Source organism: Scyliorhinus torazame, chromosome 19 (genome assembly GCF_047496885.1).
Source record: "Scyliorhinus torazame isolate Kashiwa2021f chromosome 19, sScyTor2.1, whole genome shotgun sequence".
Lineage (NCBI taxonomy): Eukaryota > Metazoa > Chordata > Chondrichthyes > Carcharhiniformes > Scyliorhinidae > Scyliorhinus > Scyliorhinus torazame.
In genome coordinates, this window is record NC_092725.1 from 19,294,785 (window position 1) to 19,301,989 (window position 7,205).

General features: G+C 52.7%; 1 long non-coding RNA gene across 1 annotated transcript; it reads left to right on the top strand.

Annotated features, from left to right (window-relative positions):
- The first annotated feature begins 4,734 nt into the window (after positions 1–4,734).
- On the top strand, positions 4,735–6,990 carry LOC140395877 (uncharacterized). The gene is made up of 2 exons (XR_011936354.1): positions 4,735–4,973; positions 6,715–6,990. It is a non-coding gene; the product is annotated as an uncharacterized lncRNA (long non-coding RNA).
- The last annotated feature ends 215 nt before the right edge of the window (positions 6,991–7,205 follow it).

The following is a 7,205-nucleotide window of genomic DNA, read 5'->3' on the forward strand; positions in this document are numbered from 1 at the left end:
ACCTAACCTGCACATCTTTGGACTGTGGGAGGAAACCGGAGCACCCGGAGGAAACCCACGCAGACACGGGGAGGATGTGCAGACTCCGCACAGACAGTGACCCAAGCCGGGAATCGAACCGGGGACCCTGGAACTGTGAAGCAATTGTGCTATCCACAATGCTACCGTGCTGTTTCGACCTACAAGGGTCTGTGTCATATCGCCCCAGGGTGCTGGGACGGTCTCTGCACCATCAGCGGGTGACTATCGAGGGCAGGGTGGCACTGAGAGCTGAACACTGGTGCTCCTCAATCTATGCCACAGTCTGACCTCTGCTTGTCTGCTGAGTGCTCGCTCGCACCCATCACCTGCACGCGGTGGGCCTGGTGAGGCAGGGAAAGTGGGGGTATGTCCAGGACCACCATGCCTGGGGAACGAAGGCAGGGGATCCGTACACAGCCTGCATTCGGAGGAAAGTGACTGGGGCGTCAGATTGCTCAAGTGCAACATATTTTAATGCTGTACATATGTGTCCCCAACTGCCCCGAGCCCCCGATGGTGCTGTCCTCCTCCCCCATCCAGCGCAACCCTTCCCCCACACCCCTTCCTCCCCCTTCTCCCCCCCACCTCCCCCAGTGCCCTCTCAGTGACCCTCGACCTGCTCGGCCTACCGTGCTTGACCCCTGTCACCAGGATGCACATCAGAGATGGAGGCAAGCTTCTGCCTACCGCGTACCGTGGCCTTTGGTGCCCCTGGTGGACGACCTCTGGGGGCCCTGGGGCCGGTGGGCAGTGGCACATGCCCCACTGTGCCACCATGTTCTATGTGCTGACTTCGAAATTGGCTGTTGTCGGGGGGCGGGGGGGGGTGGGGGGGGCTTCTCATGGGAGCAGGTGGCTGCTGTCGCCACTCCGTGCTGTGGCTCCATGTTGGCACCTCACGCCCCCTCCTCCCAGTTGTGCAGTTTTGGTGGATTGGCCATGATCAATGTGCGGGGTGTTACAGGGATAGGAGGATCTTTTGGAGTGTCGGTGAAGACCCGATGGTGCGACTCGTCTCCTAGGTGTCTCTCCGTCTCTGTCTCTGTGTAACTTGGCTTATCGCTGTCTCCATGCGTCACACTCTTTGTCTTTGCCTCTCTGTGACTTACTCTTTGTGTTTCTGTCCCTCTCCCTTGCTGTAAAACTCTCTTCTCTCTCTGCCCTCCCCCTCTCTCCTTCTGTCCTCCATGGGACTGGTGTCCACCATAACACACACACACATACAGTTATATATAAAATATCCAGTTCAGAACAGATCTGCAAAGGGTATTTGGCAATTCTCCATGGATTAATCTGATGATATTTGTCCATGGAGCAGTTGAGAGTTTCTGTGTTGTTCGCACAGACAGGCCCCTCTTCAAGGGACAGCTCATCGCTCACTCTGTGTGGAAGGATGTCAGACAGGATGGAGACTGGCGACAGTTCAGTTCCGTGTCCCGGTTAAATACTTAACAGGCTGGAGGAAATGTTTCACAGTGGCCAACGCTCGTCACAGCTCCGATGGCCAAAGGTGGAACCCGTCACACCGACATTGCATCCTGTCCAATGCCCAAGGCTTTACCCCAATCCTGTCCACACCCTGTGTAGTCTAATCTGCAGCTAATGCCCAACCCTGGGGTGGCATCAAATAGCCGGTCGATGTTGAGTCTATTGCACCATTCGGCCCATCTAATCAATGCAGTTGGGGTTGGAAGGCAGCGAGGATTCATTGGGGGCTTGGACCCCCCTCCCCCAGGGAAGAGGGGATGGAGAGACTTGGGGAGCGGGGGATGAAAGCGTTTAAAAGTGACATATGTTGATCCCAGACCAGACCCCCAACAGTGGCTCGTAAACTACACAGGAACCCCAAAATGTTATTTTAATGTTGTCAGACTGTGAGGAGAGAATTCCTCGCTCCAGCAGTTGCTTCACAAACAAATGGGGATGTGGTCGATTGAAACATACTTTATTCCTAAAATAGCATTAAAATATCTATAACATCACATTGAAAATAACTTACAATTACCCTTTAAACAATACTGCCCACTACAGTGAATACAAGACCCTGAACTGCTGTCTTTATTCCCACTAAATCAGCAAGAAAATAAACCCCCTCAGCTCTAAAGCTGCTGTAACAACCATTGACTCTCAGGAATAATTACTTTACAGAGATGTTTCTTTGAGAAAGAGCGATCTCTTGACCCTGCTTTAAGATAGGATCTGACCCCTGTCAGACCCATGCAGAAACTCTGGCTGTATCTCACCAGAAGATTTTTCTCAGCTTTTCTCAGCTCCCCATTGTGCTCAGACAAGTTGCACGGCTTTAAAGACTGTTAATCTGGTTTAACTGAAGAGCAGGGAGAGCAACACTGTTTGACCTGGACTCACAACTTCATTCAAAAAATCAACTGACCTGCTTTCTGCAGAATTCCTGTTGCATTGGTTCCACCCAGTAATGACTTCACCTTGCCATACTGAAATCTAATTAACTCCACAGGGATTCCCCTTCATCCCAACCATCTGCATTAGCTCAAGCTTTTTACCATGCTTTAATTGCACCACTGGCTCATAAAACACCCTTGCCATTTAAACTAGGGTTTCTTTGTGAAACGTGACTGCAGCAGTCACACACACATCAGCCCAGGTGTTTAACCTTGACTGCACCAAATACCAAAGTGATATATTTTCAATTCTACATTAATCCCAGACAGGAGTCACTTATTGGGGAGTCAATTGTAATCTGGGTGGGTGGGAGGGGAGGTCGGAGCTGTAGAAGGAGTGGTGGGGTGGGGGAGGAAGATGGCGGCTGAGTCTCTGGGTGAACGCAGGCACTGCAGAGAGGGATGGTGGTCCCCCAGTGGGGGCGGTGAGTGAGACTCTGACCCTGAAGAGGAAACAGCCAGCGTGAAGGGAAAACACAGACCACCAGACAATGACAGACAGAGTACTGATGCCTCCCCCTCCCCTCTCAGTATAGGGTTAGGGGTTGGTGTATTCTGCAACCTGGAGTGTTAAATACATCTCTGCCACAAGAGGAACGTGGAACTCCTGGATTGTGGTGAAGACACACCTGGTTTCTTCATGTCCCTTCAGCCAAGGTCAACCTGCCACCTTAACCCAGTCCGGCCAACGCGTGACTCCATGCTCCGCAGCGACCCGATTGGTTGCAAGCCGCCCTGGCCTCCCCCTCAGATTGTCAGGGAGGTGGAAGGTGAGGTTATCGAGAGTGGGAGGAGCACATGGACATCTGGTGACTCCAATGTAAACAGTGTGAAGAGCCGAGGCCCCAGGCTGGTCCAGTGCCAGCCGTCTCCACCCCCGCCCGGTGCCCCCCATCCCCACTCCAGCCATGCCCTGTGGAGGGACTGGCCCCTGGGGACGCAGAGGGACTGAGATCAGCCAATGATCTGATTGAATGGTGGGACAGGCTCGAGGGGCTGAATGGCCTCCTCCGGTTCCTATGATCGTATGACCCTCAACCCTTGACCCCCTGACTCTGATGCGTGACGGGGCAAACACTGGATATTAAACCTCTCGATGCCCTCTGTCAGCCAATGAACCCGCTCTCCCTCATGTACAAATACCAATTGAAAGGATCGATAAGGGGAGTGTGGGGCACAGAATCTTCTCAGATCGGGAGACCTGGATGCCCATCACCAAGAATGTCTGCCTGAGGACCCGCGCTGACCCAGTTGGTTGAGCCACTGAGGACATAGACACCAGATGTGGGCAGAGCCAAGGGGGAGAGGGGCCAATCCAGGGAGGGGTTTACAGCTACCTGATACTGTCCACTCCCGATCTACCTGTCGCTGACGTACCCCTCCGGGGCACTGGCTGTACCAAACTCCAGGAATCTTTATTGTCACAAGTAGGCTCACATCAACACTGAATAGAGTTACTGTGAAAACCCCCGAGTGAAAATGAAATGAAATGAAAATCGCTTATTGTCACAAGTAGGCTTCAAATGTAGTTACTGTGAAAAGCCTCTAGTCGCCACATTCCGGCGCCTGTCCGGGGAGGCTGGTACAGGAATAGAACCGTGCTGCTGGCCTGCTTTAAAAGCCAGCGATTTAGCCCAGTGTGCTAAACCAGTCGCCACATTCCGGCGCCTGCTCGGGTCCACAGAGGGAGAATTCAGAATGTCCAATTCACCCAACAAGCCCGTCTTTCGGGACTTGTGGGAGGAAACCGGAGCGAAACCCACTCCGGCACGGGGAGAACGTGCAGACTCTGCACAGACAGTGACCCAAGCCGGGAATCGAACCAGGGACCCTGGAGCTGTGAGGCAACAGTGCTAACCACTGGGCTACCGTGCTGCCCAAATGCAGCAATATCGAAAACAGAATAACTACGTCAACCTTACAACTGTAACAAGAGAGACAGGGAGCAGGGAGAGAGAGACAGAGGGATAGGGTGTGAGAAATGGAGAGATTGCAAAAATGAGACAGAGAGGGGGGAGGGGAAGGTAAAATAAGTTGTGCTTTTACATATCCCCCATAAACATTGGCCCCATAACACCGGGGAGAGCTCCCCCGACTCTTCACCCAATCGTGGCCGAGGGACCAGGTGATACAGGTTTGACATCATTGACAAAAGAGGCGCCATTGGCTAAATGGTCTGTTGTATGATTCTTATATGAAACAGCAAAACATTTTTGCAAACCCTTTCCAGCTCAGTTATTATTCAGACTTATCCCTCCATTTATTAATGAGAAACCGATTTGATTCCAGTTAATGTCGAACACGTCCATTCGACCTGTCCAAGGTGGAGCCTACCCGCGTCGTGTGTGTGTGATTATTAACCACAGCAGGCTCAACGTGTTGATATAAAGGGCTCCTGTGCCCCAGCTATCTCACTGTGACCGGGAGGAGATCAGTGGAGAACGATGAAAGGACTGTTTTTGCTGCTGGGGTTCCTGGTGCTGATACAGCCCATAGCTGGCAATGGATTCATTGGTGGTTCAGTCCCGTCAAGTTCGTATCTCTTTCAGTATACCATGTAGAAAAATTCAGATGGGCATGAGGTTGTGCCCAAGGTGGGGCCAGCTCTCAGCGCGTGTGTATGTGCATGAGTAACTACAGAAAGCTTGCGCGATTCATGTAAAAAGCATATGTGCTCGCAGTCCTGGTGCCCATATCCCTCGGTTAGCACCTACCTGGATCACTGTGTACTGTCCTGGCTTCAATACCATGGGTTTCACTACACTGGGATCACTGTGCACAGTTCTGGTCTCCATATCCCTCGGTTAGACCACACTGGGATCACTGTGCACAGTTCAGGTCTCCACATCCCTCGGTTAGACCACACTGGGATCACTGTGCACAGTTCAGGTCTCCATATCCCTCGGTTAGACCACATTGGGATCACTGTGCACAGTTCAGGTCTCCTTATCCCTCGGTTAGACCACACTGGGATCACTGTGCACAGTTCTGGTCTCCATATCCCTCGGTTAGACCACACTGGGATCACTGTGCACAGTTCAGGTCTCCATATCCCTCGGTTAGACCACATTGGGATCACTGTGCACAGTTCAGGTCTCCTTATCCCTCGGTTAGACCACACTGGGATCACTGTGCACAGTTCAGGTCTCCATATCCCTCGGTTAGACCACATTGGGATCACTGTGCACAGTTCAGGTCTCCTTATCCCTCGGTTAGACCACACTGGGATCACTGTGCACAGTTCTGGTCTCCATATCCCTCGGTTAGACCACACTGGGAGCACTGTGCACAGTTCTGGTCTCCATATCCCTCGGTTAGACTACACTGGGATCACTGTGCACAGTTCTGGTCTCCATATCCCTCAGTTAGGCCACACTGGGAGCACGATGCACAGTTCTGGTCTCCATATCCCTCAGTTAGACCACACAGGCAGCACTGTGCACAGTTCAGGTCTCCATATCCCTCGGTTAGACAACACTGGGAGCACTGTGCACATTTCTGGTCTCTATTTCCCTCGGTTAGACCACACTGGGAGCACTGTGCACAGTTGTAGTCTCCATATCCCTCGGTTAGACCACAATGGGAGCACTGTGCACAGTTCTGGTCTCCATATCCCTCGGTTAGACCACACTGGGAGCAATGTGCACAGTTCAGGTCTCCATATCCCTCGGTAAGTCCACACTGGGAGCACTGTGCACAGTTCTGGTCTCCATATCCCTCAGTTAGACCACACTGGGGGCACTGTGCACAGTTCTGGTCTCCATATCCCTCGGTTAGACCACACTGGGGGCACTGTCCACAGTTCTGGTCTCCGTATCCCTCAGTTAGACCACAGTGGGAGCACTGTGCACAGTTCTAGTCTCCATATCCCTGTTAGACCACACTGGGGGCACTGTGCACAGTTCTGGTCTCCGTATCCCTCAGTTAGACCACAATGGGAGCAGCCCCCCCGAGTCGGCTCTCCCTGCCCCCCCACCTGGATGGCCCCCTCAGCCAGAATGCCGAGGTCCCGCCAGGCAGGACCATATGTAAATGTCACCGGCGGTACTCGGCTGGCACTTTGCCCGCTTTCCACGGCCCCTGACCGGCGCCGCGGCGACTGCGCCGGCGCGAATTGCGGCGATTCTCTGGGCGCCGGCCCGGGGTCGGAGCGGCGTGGCGGGATTTACGTGCCCCTCCGCCGATTCTCCAACCAGGCCCGGGATCAGAGAATCTTGGCCCATGGGCTTCTGAAAGGATGACATCAATGATTTTTTTCCATTCTACTTCCCAGCTGCGAGAACCTGCTTTCAAGTTGGAGCAACCTGCCGAATTGAACCCTGTCAGAAACTGGAGTACAGGTTGTCGAATCATTGTGACTTTTTTCTGAAGTGCTGCGGAGTTCATACACGTATCCAGAAATAATGTGACCCACTGTGGTATCCAGCGATTACGCTCAATTATACTCACGGTAATCTCTGTTATTCAGGCTAAGTTGCCGTCTGTAGATCCAATTACCCCTGACCCCCTGCTTTATGAATCATGTGAATAAAACTGGCTTCATCATTCACCACCTCTTGTCCGCTTCTGACTTCTCACACAGATCGGGATGTTAGTCTATCAACGGTGATGGAGTTAGAGAGAGAGAGGGTTTGAGAGAGCAGAAGAGTAAGAGAGTGGGACGAACTAGAGGAAGGGGACTACGAGAGGGAGTGTGAGTGCGAGATGGAGAGAAGGGAAAACTAACGAGAGGTGGAGTGACAGAGAGAAAGCGAGACTTCGAGA